The sequence below is a fragment of the Lissotriton vulgaris genome, chromosome 1_1 (assembly GCF_964263255.1).
Source record: "Lissotriton vulgaris chromosome 1_1, aLisVul1.2, whole genome shotgun sequence".
NCBI classification, from domain to species: domain Eukaryota; kingdom Metazoa; phylum Chordata; class Amphibia; order Caudata; family Salamandridae; genus Lissotriton; species Lissotriton vulgaris.
The window spans coordinates 1,113,028,698-1,113,043,759 of record NC_141685.1 but is presented as its reverse complement, the minus strand read 5'-3'; the positions used below and the strand labels follow the sequence as shown (position 1 = coordinate 1,113,043,759).

Genomic DNA, 15,062 nt, shown 5'->3' with positions numbered 1-15,062 from the left:
AATAGATATGATATGAATGGGATTTCAGTCAAGCTGTATAGCTGATACAGTTTCCAACCTAAAACATTGGGGCATCAGGCAAACTGCTTTATTGGGTAAAGCTGAGGAATATTTCCTCTCAAATAGTCCCTACTATCAGTGGCCCAACTGGAACATTAAGACCAGATACACCTGAGAGAGCAGAACTCTTCACAAAATACCACAAAACATTACATAAAGTCAGACCTATAGAAGGGAGAGTGTCTGTCCCCCCAATATAAGATTGTCCCATCAGAAACTCTAAGATAAGGTTAGGGTGGAGTGTAAGCTCCTCTCACAGAGGAACTGTGAAATGCATTGTCTGAAATGCAGACAGGTATAAGTACATGCCTCAACGGCACCCTGTTGGAATACTTTGAGCTCCTGGCCTCTTTGACCACAGCTCGTGTTTTGCATATGTTAGAAGCTAGATCGACTGGCTCTCTGGCAGATGATCTCCAATCGGCCAAAGTAACAGGCCTGCTTAAACATGGCAGGCCAATCAAACCATGTAAATCATACAAGCTGATATCACTAATTATTGCTGAAACTTGCTAAAGCATTCACAAACAGGAATTCTGGAGAAAGAGGCTCTGTGATTTACTGTGATTGAAACGGGTTTGTGTTGGTAGGGAGACTAGGCATTGCATTGGACAAGTACAATCTGCATTAACATGCATGAGGTAATTTTATGGTCCATGTGCATCAATGTGTATTGATTTTGAGAAGGCATTTGATTCACTGGACTGGGGTAATCATGTTTTTTAATGACTACATTGTGGGCCTCATTTCCTCTATTATAGTGACCCACTTGACGAACACAGGAATTCTAGAGTTAAAATTAGCAGCATATTATCACCCCATTCAACATTGGAAGGGCAATAAGACTACAGGGCCCTCTTTCCCTTTCTTACCCACCTTAGCCATTAAACCCTTAGCGACATGGATGTTCGGAGACCGCATGGTACAGTGTTTCGAGTGGAACAGGGATATTTAAGATCATATCTTCTTTATGCAGGTGTTTACTCTTTTTTAAGTGCTACCTTAAGTGTACAGGGCTAATAATGAAGTGTATGCCAGACTCCTTTGGTCAGGCCTCTGGTCTCCTTGTAAAGTGGAACAAGTCGACTTCTCGTTCCGCTGTTGGGAGACCTGGCAACTTATCGGTAGGATAAAATGCTGGTCGCAAAACCACTAGAACGCAAATATCTTGGAATACACCTGGTATTGGACCTCACCCGATGCTGGGAACTAAATCTGACACCTTTATGAGATGAGATCCTTAGAAACATATGGATGTGCAGTAAAATGCCACTTGAGTCGTACTATATAAAATTATAATTTTACCTTTAAGTTTTTCAAATATTCCCTTTCAAGACTTTTAAACAATACCTCGAATAAGTAAAATCCAATGTGTCAAATTTAATCTGGGCTAATTAGTGCACCTGGTCAGTCTCTGAAGGGAGGCCAGGAATAGCAGATCTGCAAAGGCACTATTGGGTCCTCCCAGCAGGCTTTAATTAATGACTAGCTGCTTGGTGACAGGGATGATTATTCATTCCAAGTTCAATGGGACCACCCGGATAAGCCCTGCGTACCTGACCTTCTGTACGGCTCTCACAACCCCCAGGACCCTGCCCCCTGGAACCCCATAATAGGTTTGATTAACTTCCGTCACTCGAAGACATAGATTGACTGTAATGGCTGCCTTTCTGCCAGCTCTTTGGAGAAGAAGAATGATGGAGAGTGACTCCAGCCTATCACCCCCATAACATAGGGATTAGGCCGATAGACAGGGACCTTGTCTTATAGATATAAGGGCATTTTCGTGCCATTTCCCTTAGAGTAAGGCTTATGAATTTAAGTGAGGGGTTAGATATATAAGTATTAGTCATGATTTACTCATTTGCTAACATGCCGATCTGTTTCTCGTGGAGCTATGCATATTATGGGCTCCGTAGGCCTTAAACGAGACAGACTCCATTTTGCTTTCTGCCCGGTAGCTCGAGAAGGCTTTCTAGGTGAAATGTAATGTTTTAGTTTCAAGCTGTTGTTCGCTTGGAGAGAACCGGTTCAGGCTGACCCTTATCGAAGGAATGTATTTTTCTCCACTCCGAAGACACAACTTCAGGCCGGCCGGCTGGGAAAGTGTCCTTGGTACGGGGAGGTACAAGAATTTGGTGGGCGGCAGGTTACTGGCCGTGAATTTCCATGAAGGAACGGGCTTTGATATTAGCGAAGGTGTTAGTCTTTGAGTTAGTTAGTCCGTAGGCGGCATCTAGCCGTTAGCATCTCTGCCATTATTCACTTTTATGGTGGACAAGTCGCCATCTTTGAAGTCGGAGAAAGATTTAAGACCGAAACTCTCTGAAGATAGACTGAACGAGAAGTGGCGCGGAGCGCACTAATGCAGAGAGAGAGAGACGGTAGCTAATTAACAGCAAGGTTCCGAGGTCCTGAGGGAGAGCAGACGAGTTTGAGCCTATCGGTGCAGACGTGTACTTGTGACGGCTGAGGGTGACTGCAAAGCGAGCCAGGACCCAGAGACGAGACAGGAGCCTAGATGACTGCCGAGTCCCGATTTCCCATTAACCAGGTGAAGTCCAACCTATTCTTATAGTGCGTGCACCCTAATCTTTATCTTTTATTCCCTTTGCAAATGTAATGCTGCTTAGTAATGTGATTTATGTCTATTGTTAATAAATACCCTAATTCATATAGAATTATTGTGTACCTGGTGCTTATGTTCAATCTTGGTAAATGAGGCTTCTAGTTGAGCACTATTAAGACGAACGGATGAGAAATCCCGATCAAACGAATGGTAGCCAAATAAAGAGGGAGTGAGTGGACCTTTGATGTCATGAGCACGGAGTACATTATACAATCTGAACTCATATCCAAAGTTATTATTTTAGTTTTATCCTAAGTAGACTGTTGAGATATCATCCCAATAATGTTTCATAGGAATGTGGTCGTCGTTGATATGCGGCGTTAATGAGAACGGCAGGAGGGATACTGCCGTGTAAAGCCACCGGATTGTGGTATAAGACTAAATGAGAACGACAGGGGGGACACTGTCGCGGATGTTTCGCAGGATCGCGAACGCTTGGAAAAGGGAGCATTGGGTTCTGCAGGCCCGTGTGTAGACACGCCGGATTGTGTGTCAGATCTGCCCTAGGGTAGAACGGTCTGGGTCGGGGCGACCGCGAGGCCAACTGATGTGAATAAGATATTGTAAAAAACTCCATATATGTATATTGTCATTCCCCATTCTTAGGTGCAATCTGTATATTTATCTGTATAGCTACTCATTGTGAATACGATCTAAGAAGGGAAGGTGAGTACGTTTTGGCTGGGTCACAGGGGCCCCTGGGGGCTGATCCCATCTAGACAGGAAATCCAGCCATTACATCTGGCGTCACGAACTGTTTACGAAGCCTGTGTGCATTTTGTTGTTTTGATCTCGTTGGTTTGCGCTCGGCTTGTACGTATAAAATTTTGTTTATAATTGTGTATATATTTTTTGCGTGTTAATATGTTTCCGAAAAAATCTCCGTCGGTTTTCAAATTGCCGATTCAGATTCCCGGCTGGGAGTCTACGCCTTACGAGGCCTTGGCCCGCGAGTGGGCTGATTCTACTGGTTTAAGTGAAAATTGGTCTTCATTCTTGGAGCAGGCGGAGCCTGCTGATGTGATTTCGTGCCTACAGAAAGCGCCAGTAGTGAAGGGTGATGAGCTTCCTATTTTAGGACGCAGAGGGTGGATTGTTCTTACTGCATACAGAATGTTGCATGAGAAGTTTGTTCAATTACAGAAACAATTTAAAGATACGGAAGGACAGTGTGTTGAGTTGCAAAATTCGCATACTCTTTTACGTTGTCAAAATAAACTGCTTGCCGACAAACTTGAAACGTATCAGACCATTGCCGAAAGAGCTGCGGTCCGTATTGCACGATATAAATACAAACATCGTCGTGGGCGCGTGTCGTCCCGTAAAGTGCGTATGATTGTAGCAAAAGCTGGAATGGATTGGAACCCCGATGAGTGGGACGGTAATATCTGGGATTCTCATACTTCTGACTCCTCGGCAGAGGAGGGTGATAAGCGCGCATCTTCTCGCTCCGGACGTGATTGTAAATCTGCTTCATGCATTGATTTGACTACCGATTCTGACCGTGCTCGTTCTTCCCGTGCGGATGACGTAGCTTGCCCTGATTGTTCTGTTAAATCTAAAATGCGGGCTTCCACGGAAGCTCTTCCCGCAGTTTCTGCTCACCCGATCTTTCGACGGAAATTACAACAAGCCCCTGGTAATCCGGGTGGCATCCCTCTTGACTGTATTGAAGATTTTACTCAGCAGGAGATTAGTGACATTCTGCAACGTTTTAAACAACGGCCTGGTGAGGCCTTGCTTACCTGGATGGTGCGTCTTTATGAGCTTGGCGCTTCCGGTATTATGCTCGATGCTGTTGATTGCTTACGATTTTGCTCTTTGAGTTCTGATTCTACTATTCAGGACCATTTTCGAAATTTTAATGGTAATGTCCAGACTTCTTTGCTCCAACTTGCGTCTGATGGCTGTAATCATAAATATCCAACAGAGTCTGATTGGCCCTCTGATGAAAAGCCGTGGTATACTCTGCGCGATGCGTCGCAACGCTTAAAGGAGGAAGTCATGAAAACGTGTATCTTCCTTAGTACTGCTGACAGGTTATTGGATGGTTTGTTAACATCTTCCGTGCGTAACCGCATTATACGTACTTCTCCTGTTGCTTACAAGCAGGTCATGATGACACTATTGATTAATCAAACTGGCAATCCTTTGTCTGCTGTGCTTGAGTCTGTTCGTCAGCTTGGTGAGCTGGGTGAATGGTTTAAACCTGAAAGACAATCCCGACCTGAGGGTCGTACTGGTGGGGACTATAAGTTCTCTAGGCGCGACATGTTTCTTGCTCTCATTGCTGATGGTGTCAAAAGGGAAGAGATCGATGGTGAACCTAATAATATCCTATGGGATATGTTTCGTAAGCGTGGTTTGGATCGGAAGGAAGGTGCCCGTCGTGTGCGAAAGAATGATTATGATCGTGGTTCGGATGACAGTGGTGATGAGAGACGACGTGTGACTTTTGATCGCCGTGATGATCGGCGCCAAGAACGTGGTGATTCCCCCCGTCGTAGTGATGGGAGGGGGAGAGAGGATGATCGTGAAAGGGGAAGAGATGATCGTGGTTCTAACAGACGTAGAGATGCAAGGAGTTTTTCCCCTGATGTACGTAGGAGGGAGGATCGTAACAGACTCTCTGACCGTAACTCACAATTTTTTGAACCTGACACTAATCCGTTTCGTACTGGAGACGGATATGAACAAGAAATTCTGATACCGAAGAAAACTGAAAACATCTACCCTGATCTGTCTTGGTTGACGGAACGCGGGAAAAAGGACTAGGAAATAGGTCAAGCTCCGGTACGCAGGTGGGCCCACAGAGATTACAGACCATATGTAGATATTGAGATTTTTTGGAAACATCGTAATATCCAAAGGGCCCGAGCGTTAGTTGATACTGGGGCGGAGGCCACTTTAATTCATGGTAAAGCAAGGAAATTTCATGGACAGTCTTTTACAATTACCGGCCTGGGTGGTAAAGAAACGCCCGCAGTTCAAACTGCACTTGAGATTAAAATTGGTAGGATTCCTCGTAGAGAATACTCTGTATTGGTTGTGCCACTTTTGGAATATATTATTGGAATTGACATCTTGAAAGGTATGACTTTGCATTTGGATGATGGTTACTATCAGTTTGGTACTAGACAGTACATTTCGACCAGACCCGTACGGGTTGGCCGTTTACGCATGCCACCTATTAAGATCCCTTTAGCGACGAAAGTGATTTCTCAGAAACAATATCGCATCCCAGGTGGTCATGAAGAAATTACAGCTACGATTCAGGATTTGGTTGACGCGGGAGTCATTACTCCGGTCACATCCGCTTGGAATAATCCTGTTTGGCCCGTGCGCAAAAGTGACAACTCTTGGCGCATGACTGTTGATTATCGAGAATTGAATAAACATACACCTAAATTGACTGTGGCAGTGCCTGACATTGTTACATTGATCGAGAGAATTCAAAAGCATCCTGGTACATGGTATGCTTCTATCGATATTGCTAATGCATTCTTTTCGATTCCGATTGCCCCCGAATGCCAAGAACAATTCAGTTTTACATGGAATGGACGTCAAATGACGTTCCGGAGTCTTCCTCAAGGCTATGTACATAGCCCTACAATCTGTCACCGGCTGGTGGCGGAACATTTGTCTGAAGTGCCTTCGATTCCACAAGTTCAGATTTGTCATTATATTGATGACATTTTGATTCAAGGTGAAACGCAAGACCAAGTACAGTCTCATTTAGATCAGATCATTGACTGTTTGCGAGCAAAAGGTTGGGAAATCAATCCTGACAAATTACAAACTCCATCCCAAGCTGTGAAATTTCTAGGAATTAATTGGCATGAAGGTCACAGAGAAGTGATCCCACAAGTTAAACGTAAAATACTTGATTTTGCTGTTCCCAGAAATAGGAAAGAGGCGCAATCCTTTATTGGGTTGTTTGGATTTTGGCGCCAACATATTCCACATTTGAGTCAAATCTTGGCTCCACTGTATCGAATCACTCGTAAAAAGAATGCGTTTGAGTGGGGTGAACCTCAACAGACTGCTTTTGATTTGGCTAAAGAAGCTATTCAGTATGCTTTGGATTTGTGGCCCGTGAGTGAGGGTAATGTGGATTTGAATGTGTCCGTGGAAGGTCTGTATGCCAATTGGAGTTTGTGGCAAAAGCAGGGCAGACAAAAAGTGCCATTAGGTTTTTGGACCAAAAAGCTACCAGAGGCTGGTGAGCGTTACTCTCCTTTTGAAAAACAGTTGCTTGCTTGTTATTGGGCTCTGGTGGATACCGAGCAATTGACTTTAGGCCATGCTGTGATTTTGAGGCCTGAGATTCCCATCATGCAGTGGGTTTTGAGTTCACCGAAGTCCCATCGAATTGGACATGCTCAGGAGGCTAGTGTGATTAAATGGAAATGGTACATTCAGAACAGGGCACGCGTGGGTCCGAAAGGTGTGTCGGTTCTACATGAGCGAGTGGCGCAGGCGCCCTCCAATGAAGCTGAGAGTGAGCGTTCGGTTCCCGTAGTGCAGGAGTCTCCCGTGAAGTGGGGTAAATCATTTGATGATCTGTCCGTGGAGGATAGAAAACATGTGTGGTTTACAGATGGTTCTGCGAAGTTTATTGGTGACAAAAGACATTGGAAAGCTGTCTCCTATAACCCGATTACAAAGAAATTATTGAGCACGACTGGAGATGGTAAGAGTAGTCAATATGCTGAACTCTATGCAGTTTACCAAGTTTTGAAACAGGAGTTACCAGGTACATGTCATATTTTCACTGATTCTTGGTCCACTGCAAATGGACTAGCGGTGTGGTTGCCCACATGGCACTCGCACAATTGGGAATTGCACTCTAAAGAATTATGGGGTAAAGAGTTGTGGCAAGAAATTTGGGAAATGCTTCCGCAGAGTACTGTAACAATCTTTCACGTGGATGCTCATACTCCAATCGACTCCCTTGACAAATTTTTCCATAACATTGCAGATGAACAGTCTAAAATTTCTGAGGCAGTGGTTGACATGCAAGATTCTGATTTGGCGGGATTGGCGAAATGGGCCCATCAGAAAGCAGGACATTTTGGAGAGAAAGCCACTAACAGGTGGGCTGCTGATAGAGGAATTCATATTCCCTTTTCTTTAATTAAAGATGCCATTTTACATTGCCCCATTTGCCAGCATTCTAGAAAGAAAGAGGTGCCTCAAATTGTTCGAGGTCACTTACATCGAGGTAAATTGCCCGCCCAAATTTGGCAGATTGATTATATTGGTCCGCTCCCCATAAGCAGAAATTGTCAATACATTTGTACAGCAGTTGATACTTATAGTGGCCTTTTGGTCGCTTTCCCTTGCAAGAATGCTACCCAAGTGAATACAATTAAAACCCTGGAGCTGATTATTTTATATTATGGTGTCCCATTCCAAATTCAATCAGATAATGCATCCCACTTTCGTGGAAGATTGGTGCAGGAATTCTGTATGGAGAACAATATCGATTGGGTGTTTCATATTCCATATTATCCACAGGCTTCAGGACTGATTGAGAGAATGAACGGTTTGTTGAAAGAGCAGTTGCGTAAGTTGACTGATGACCGTTACAGCCAGTGGAGAGATGTTTTACTTCAAGCCTTATTAATACTGAATAATCGTCCTTTGTTGCATGCTGAATCTCCTCTGATGCGTTTGTTTCCTCCACATGTTGATGCGAAACCTAATTCTGTTGCTACCACTGTGGCTTATTGGGAAATTACCCCCGGTGCTATGGCTCCATGTAGAGCAACCCCAGGTTCCGCAGGCCTCGACCTGCATGCATTAAATGATGCACACTTCCCAGGAAAGGATCGAATTATTGTTGAAACTGGCGTTGGTGTCTCTATACCTGCCGGTAGTTTTGGATTAATTGCCCCTAGATCTGGCCTGGCCCTGAAAGGTGTTCAAGTCCTTGGTGGCGTGATCGACAGTGATTATCAGGGAGAGATTAAGGTTCTCTTGCTTAATAGCAGTGAGACGGATTTGTTTATCAAAAAGTCTGACCGTGTTGCTCAGTTATTGATTATGCCTGTCTTCAGTGGTGAGATCAAAAAAGGCTCTGCCCCAACGTTGCTAACTGTGCGAGGACAAAAAGGCTTCGGATCATCTGATCTTCCTGGAGCTAAAATATGGGTGCAATCGCCTAAAAATCCTCCTGAACAGGCTGATATTATTGCGACCGGTCATGACAACACCGTTTTGGTGATGAAGCCAGGGCAAGATGGCTGGGAAGCTGTCCCAGCTGATAAATGTTACTTACGAGAATGATTAAGGCCTGTGTTTGTATTCTTTCAGACCATTCTTTGGACTGCTGCTGCAGGATGTGTCGTCGTTGGACTCCTTTTGGCTTGCTACGCCGGGAGAGGAGAGCATCTACCGACGCCGAGTGATGGGATAACAAGAGCCGCGCGGTCCGCGTGGCAGAAGTCCTCCAATTTTTGGATCACACTCGCGAAGCGAGTGACGAACTCTCCGCATTTTTGCCTTACACCCATGAAGTCCGTTACTGACATTTTATCAACCTGTTTGGTTGCTGTCCCCGCATCTACTGATACACTTCGTCATGTATTCAATATATCCAGTGCCCGACCTAATGTCATTTTGGGCGACTTCTTGGCCCATGAGTATTGTCCCTCATGTACTCTTCTTCCAGACCAGGATGTCCTACTTAATTCTAGAATCACTACTTTTAACATTACCCCTGGTGACCTTTGCTTCATGATGACTTGTAATCCTAAAGCCATCTCTGAATGTTTGCGGTTGAAACTCCAAGCCGCTACTACTTTTTCATTTCACCAGCGTTTGTTATGTATGAAAAGACTTCCTAATTCATGTTTTTCAGTGAAGAACAATATGACTTGCAAAAGTTTAGTTGTCGCCACTAGCCATTATCGTTCAATGTTGTTACCGGCTGGATGGCTCTTTTCATGCGGGAATTCATCTTGGCCCTATATTCCTGCGAATATTTCTGGTGGCCCATGTGCCATCACTAGATTAAGTTTGCTAATGTTTTCTTCACATCCTCCTTCACATTCCCGTATTGTTCGAGACTCTATGTCATTACATGAAGACTGTGATTCCTCTGTTCATCTTTATTCCAGATCAGAATATCTTGGTTTAGCTTTTTCTATTATTGGTGTTCCTGCATTGGCCGTTTATAATGCCAAAACAATCGGCAAAATGGCCTGCTGGATGGTCAAATCGATCAACCAAACATCTACTGTTTTATCAGATTTATTATTAGATTCCCAAGGTGAACGTAGAGCTATTTTGCAGAATCGTGCCGCTATCGACTATTTGTTGTTAAAACACGGGCATGAATGCTCTGATTTTGAGGGTCTATGCTATTTTAATTTGTCTGACCATTCTAAAGATATCCAGTCCCATATTAATAAACTCCACGACTTGACTGCAGAAATTAGAGAACATATAGATCAGGGTTTCTTTGACTGGCTTTTTAATTGGCTCCCTGACATGCATTTTTTACGACAAATTTTGGGAGGGGTTATTATTACTATCTGCATCCTTATAGCGATTTGTTGCTTTATTCAGTGTATTCCTTCCCTGCTACAATATTTTAGACTTACTAAGGCTCATAGATCAGTTAGTTTTGTTTCATATTATTCGTCTACTGACGTTAGTTCCATTTAGTTTGTGGTTAATAGACTGGAGTCAAGGGGTGTAATGTAATGGCTGCCTTTCTGCCAGCTCTTTGGAGAAGAAGAATGATGGAGAGTGACTCCAGCCTATCACCCCCATAACATAGGGATTAGGCCGATAGACAGGGACCTTGTCTTATAGATATAAGGGCATTTTCGTGCCATTTCCCTTAGAGTAAGGCTTATGAATTTAAGTGAGGGGTTAGATATATAAGTATTAGTCATGATTTACTCATTTGCTAACATGCCGATCTGTTTCTCGTGGAGCTATGCATATTATGGGCTCCGTAGGCCTTAAACGAGACAGACTCCATTTTGCTTTCTGCCCGGTAGCTCGAGAAGGCTTTCTAGGTGAAATGTAATGTTTTAGTTTCAAGCTGTTGTTCGCTTGGAGAGAACCGGTTCAGGCTGACCCTTATCGAAGGAATGTATTTTTCTCCACTCCGAAGACACAACTTCAGGCCGGCCGGCTGGGAAAGTGTCCTTGGTACGGGGAGGTACAAGAATTTGGTGGGCGGCAGGTTACTGGCCGTGAATTTCCATGAAGGAACGGGCTTTGATATTAGCGAAGGTGTTAGTCTTTGAGTTAGTTAGTCCGTAGGCGGCATCTAGCCGTTAGCATCTCTGCCATTATTCACTTTTATGGTGGACAAGTCGCCATCTTTGAAGTCGGAGAAAGATTTAAGACCGAAACTCTCTGAAGATAGACTGAACGAGAAGTGGCGCGGAGCGCACTAATGCAGAGAGAGAGAGACGGTAGCTAATTAACAGCAAGGTTCCGAGGTCCTGAGGGAGAGCAGACGAGTTTGAGCCTATCGGTGCAGACGTGTACTTGTGACGGCTGAGGGTGACTGCAAAGCGAGCCAGGACCCAGAGACGAGACAGGAGCCTAGATGACTGCCGAGTCCCGATTTCCCATTAACCAGGTGAAGTCCAACCTATTCTTATAGTGCGTGCACCCTAATCTTTATCTTTTATTCCCTTTGCAAATGTAATGCTGCTTAGTAATGTGATTTATGTCTATTGTTAATAAATACCCTAATTCATATAGAATTATTGTGTACCTGGTGCTTATGTTCAATCTTGGTAAATGAGGCTTCTAGTTGAGCACTATTAAGACGAACGGATGAGAAATCCCGATCAAACGAATGGTAGCCAAATAAAGAGGGAGTGAGTGGACCTTTGATGTCATGAGCACGGAGTACATTATACAATCTGAACTCATATCCAAAGTTATTATTTTAGTTTTATCCTAAGTAGACTGTTGAGATATCATCCCAATAATGTTTCATAGGAATGTGGTCGTCGTTGATATGCGGCGTTAATGAGAACGGCAGGAGGGATACTGCCGTGTAAAGCCACCGGATTGTGGTATAAGACTAAATGAGAACGACAGGGGGGACACTGTCGCGGATGTTTCGCAGGATCGCGAACGCTTGGAAAAGGGAGCATTGGGTTCTGCAGGCCCGTGTGTAGACACGCCGGATTGTGTGTCAGATCTGCCCTAGGGTAGAACGGTCTGGGTCGGGGCGACCGCGAGGCCAACTGATGTGAATAAGATATTGTAAAAAACTCCATATATGTATATTGTCATTCCCCATTCTTAGGTGCAATCTGTATATTTATCTGTATAGCTACTCATTGTGAATACGATCTAAGAAGGGAAGGTGAGTACGTTTTGGCTGGGTCACAGGGGCCCCTGGGGGCTGATCCCATCTAGACAGGAAATCCAGCCATTACAATTGACTTAACAATAAGGATAGCGTCATTGAGGTAAATATAACCAGTTGAAAGCAACTGTATTCTGTTGAACTGGACCAAGCGAGATGTATGGGTTCACATCAAACCAAGTTTAACTTAACACATGTCCGTCACAACACATTTATACCTCAAAATCAAAGGTCATTAGTGATCGACCAACCTAGTACAGCTGTTAATGATGCCCACGAAGGACATAGGAATGTGGAGACGAGAATGCTAATAAAAACTACCAAGGGTAGACATCCTGAATCACCAAGCAACTCCCCTTATAATGATCACATATCCTTGACTGCACCTAACCATAATATCAATAATAACTTAGGAGCGAGAAGGGCTTGTAAGAGTAATCTATTGTTTTGGAATGTGGCTGGATTAACTTCCAAGCTTACTAACCCAGGCTGGCTAGATTTTATACAGTATTTCGATGTATTATGCCTACAAGAAACATGGGTAGACACAGCTCAACATATCAACAGGTATAAACCTTTTTCTACCCCTGCTGTGCCCACCAAACATGGGAGGAAGAAGGGTGGTTTATGCACCTACATTTCCTACAGAATAAATGTAAAAAAAATCGACCTTATGGTAACTAATACTTATTATCAGATCTTAAAGCTCCATGTCGACAGCTCTTACTGCTTAGTTCTTTTGAATTTTTACAACAACATTCCAGTAACACAGATTGAGGTGGTCCTAGGGCATCTTCCTAAAGATCTGGATAAGTCACAAAAGGAAACTAACAAGGATTTCTGTATACTCTGGGGCAGGGATTTTAATACAGCGTTGTGTGGCCACGCTAAGGGAGGCATTTGTGGCCTTTTACACGATGAAGATAATGACATAAGCCACTTTCTACATTCTCGCATGGGAAAGCAATTAAACAACATTAAATATTCTGCAGACCTGGGTTTAGCCATTGAACTATGCTCTCCCCCTCTATCCTTCAGATGTACATATAATGGGAGAGGGGCGTGTTGTATTATGGATTACATGATAGTCTCAAACAGACATGCCCAACGAGTGCACAACGTTACAACTCATACTGTAGCCTTTAGCGATCATTTCTGGATCAGCGTTACCCTGAATATGCTGATCAATATGATAACCAATAGGGATCGCATTAAACATCCAGCACAGGACATCGCCCTTTATGGAACCAATGGGTATACAATTAAATGGGCGGGGGTGGATATAACCATGCTAACTAGGTCACGCCTAAGTAACCTTAAAAATTAATTTGAAATCTGCCAGGATTACAAGGACGTAGGTACAGATATTCTTAACTCATTTCAGGCCATAACGCTGGCTATCAAGAAGAATCTTCTGAGAGTACATAAAAGACATGATAACATCATGAAAGGCTGATTTGACACCAACTGCACAAAGGCTCATGTAGCCCTAAAAACCGCCTTGCATAGACAGGTTAAAGATCAGGTAGAGGTGAAGAGGGCAAGAAAACTATACAGAACTATGATCAGAGACCGTAAGGAGACCCTAAGAAAAGAATTATGGCAGGCACTCCATAAAGCATCTGAATTAAATGATAGCAAAGGCTTCTGGAAGGCAGTGAATGCCCCATTTTTGGCCCCCAGTGGTGGAACCTCAATCGAATCCACCATTGGGGAAGATCAGTGGGTAACCCATTTTTCTAAACTATACAGTAATAATACTGACACCTGCCTGTGATACCAGGATAAGTCACGTGAACTATCATCCAATTGAAATTGACATCAGTGTGGATGAGGTGTTATTGGTCATCAACTCAAGAATAGGGAGAAAAGCCCCCGGCCCTGACTATTTCTATAGATCTATATAAGGCCACACCCCTGTTATGTGGCCCTCTACTAACTTCCGTCATAAGGGCATGCTGCAAAGAGGGGTTGAGTCCATATTAGTCCCCATCTTCAAGAAAGGAGACCGCAACTATCCAGCCTGTTACAGGCCTATTTTGTTGCTGGACTCTCTCGCGAAGGTGGTTGGACGAATCATCTTAAATAGGCTGCAGAAATGGGCCGAAACCAGGGGTGTGATGTAGAACTCCAATATGGATTCAGACAAGGACTTTGAACAGTTTAGCAGGGCCTAAACTTGAGCCTGATCTGGAGGAAGTATATACTAGCCAAACAGGAAAACTTTTTTTTATCTTTTGTTGATTTAAGTTCTTCGTTTGATTGTGTTAACCACGGGAAACTATGGAGTATTTTAGAGTCCATGGGGGTGGAAGTTCCGCTTATTAACTTTTTACGGTAGACGTTCCAAGGCCCATAGGCCAATGTACTTTATGGTAGGGCAGGTGAGCGTAGCCCAAATTTCCCAGTAAGGAAGGGGGCTAGACAGGCGTGCGTGCTAGCCCCCTTTCTTTTTACTCTGTATATAAACGTCCTAGGTGAAACATTGTCACAGGAATGTCAAGATCTTCCTCGTATTGGCAACCGGTCAATCGGAGGCTTAATGTATGCAGACAATGCCGTTCTCCTATGCCGCACGCAAGTAGGGCTACAGAGAACTGTTACTAGGTTTGTAATCTGCATGTCCAGCCTGGATCTCAATGTAAATATTTCGAAAACCTATGTTATGAAGCATGTAAGCCAAGAGTAAAGTGTTGTGACATCATTATTAATGACAAGAAACTTGAAATTACTAAAATAAATTCTTACTTGAGAATTGTTTTTGAGCACAGGGGTTCATGGGCTAATGCATTTTAACACGAGAAGATAACTATTTTCAAAAGCCACAGGCGCACTGGTCAATTCTGCCAGAAAATTGGGAAAGCGCCCGATCTGCGAATTGATTAAAATCTACAAAGCTAAATGCATTTCTACGGCACTATACAGAGCCGGAATATGGGGATTTGCTAATGTGAACTTGCTCCAATTAATTGAGAACAAGTTTTTAAGATATCTCCTAGCAACCCCAAATAGTACCACCAA

The 15,062-nt window shown here is 43.7% G+C and overlaps 1 protein-coding gene across 2 annotated transcripts in view; it reads right to left on the bottom strand.

Moving 5' to 3' along the window:
• Positions 1 to 15,062, bottom strand: part of CC2D1A (coiled-coil and C2 domain containing 1A) — a 205,185-nt gene that overhangs the window by 69,353 nt on the left and 120,770 nt on the right. The window lies entirely within an intron of this gene.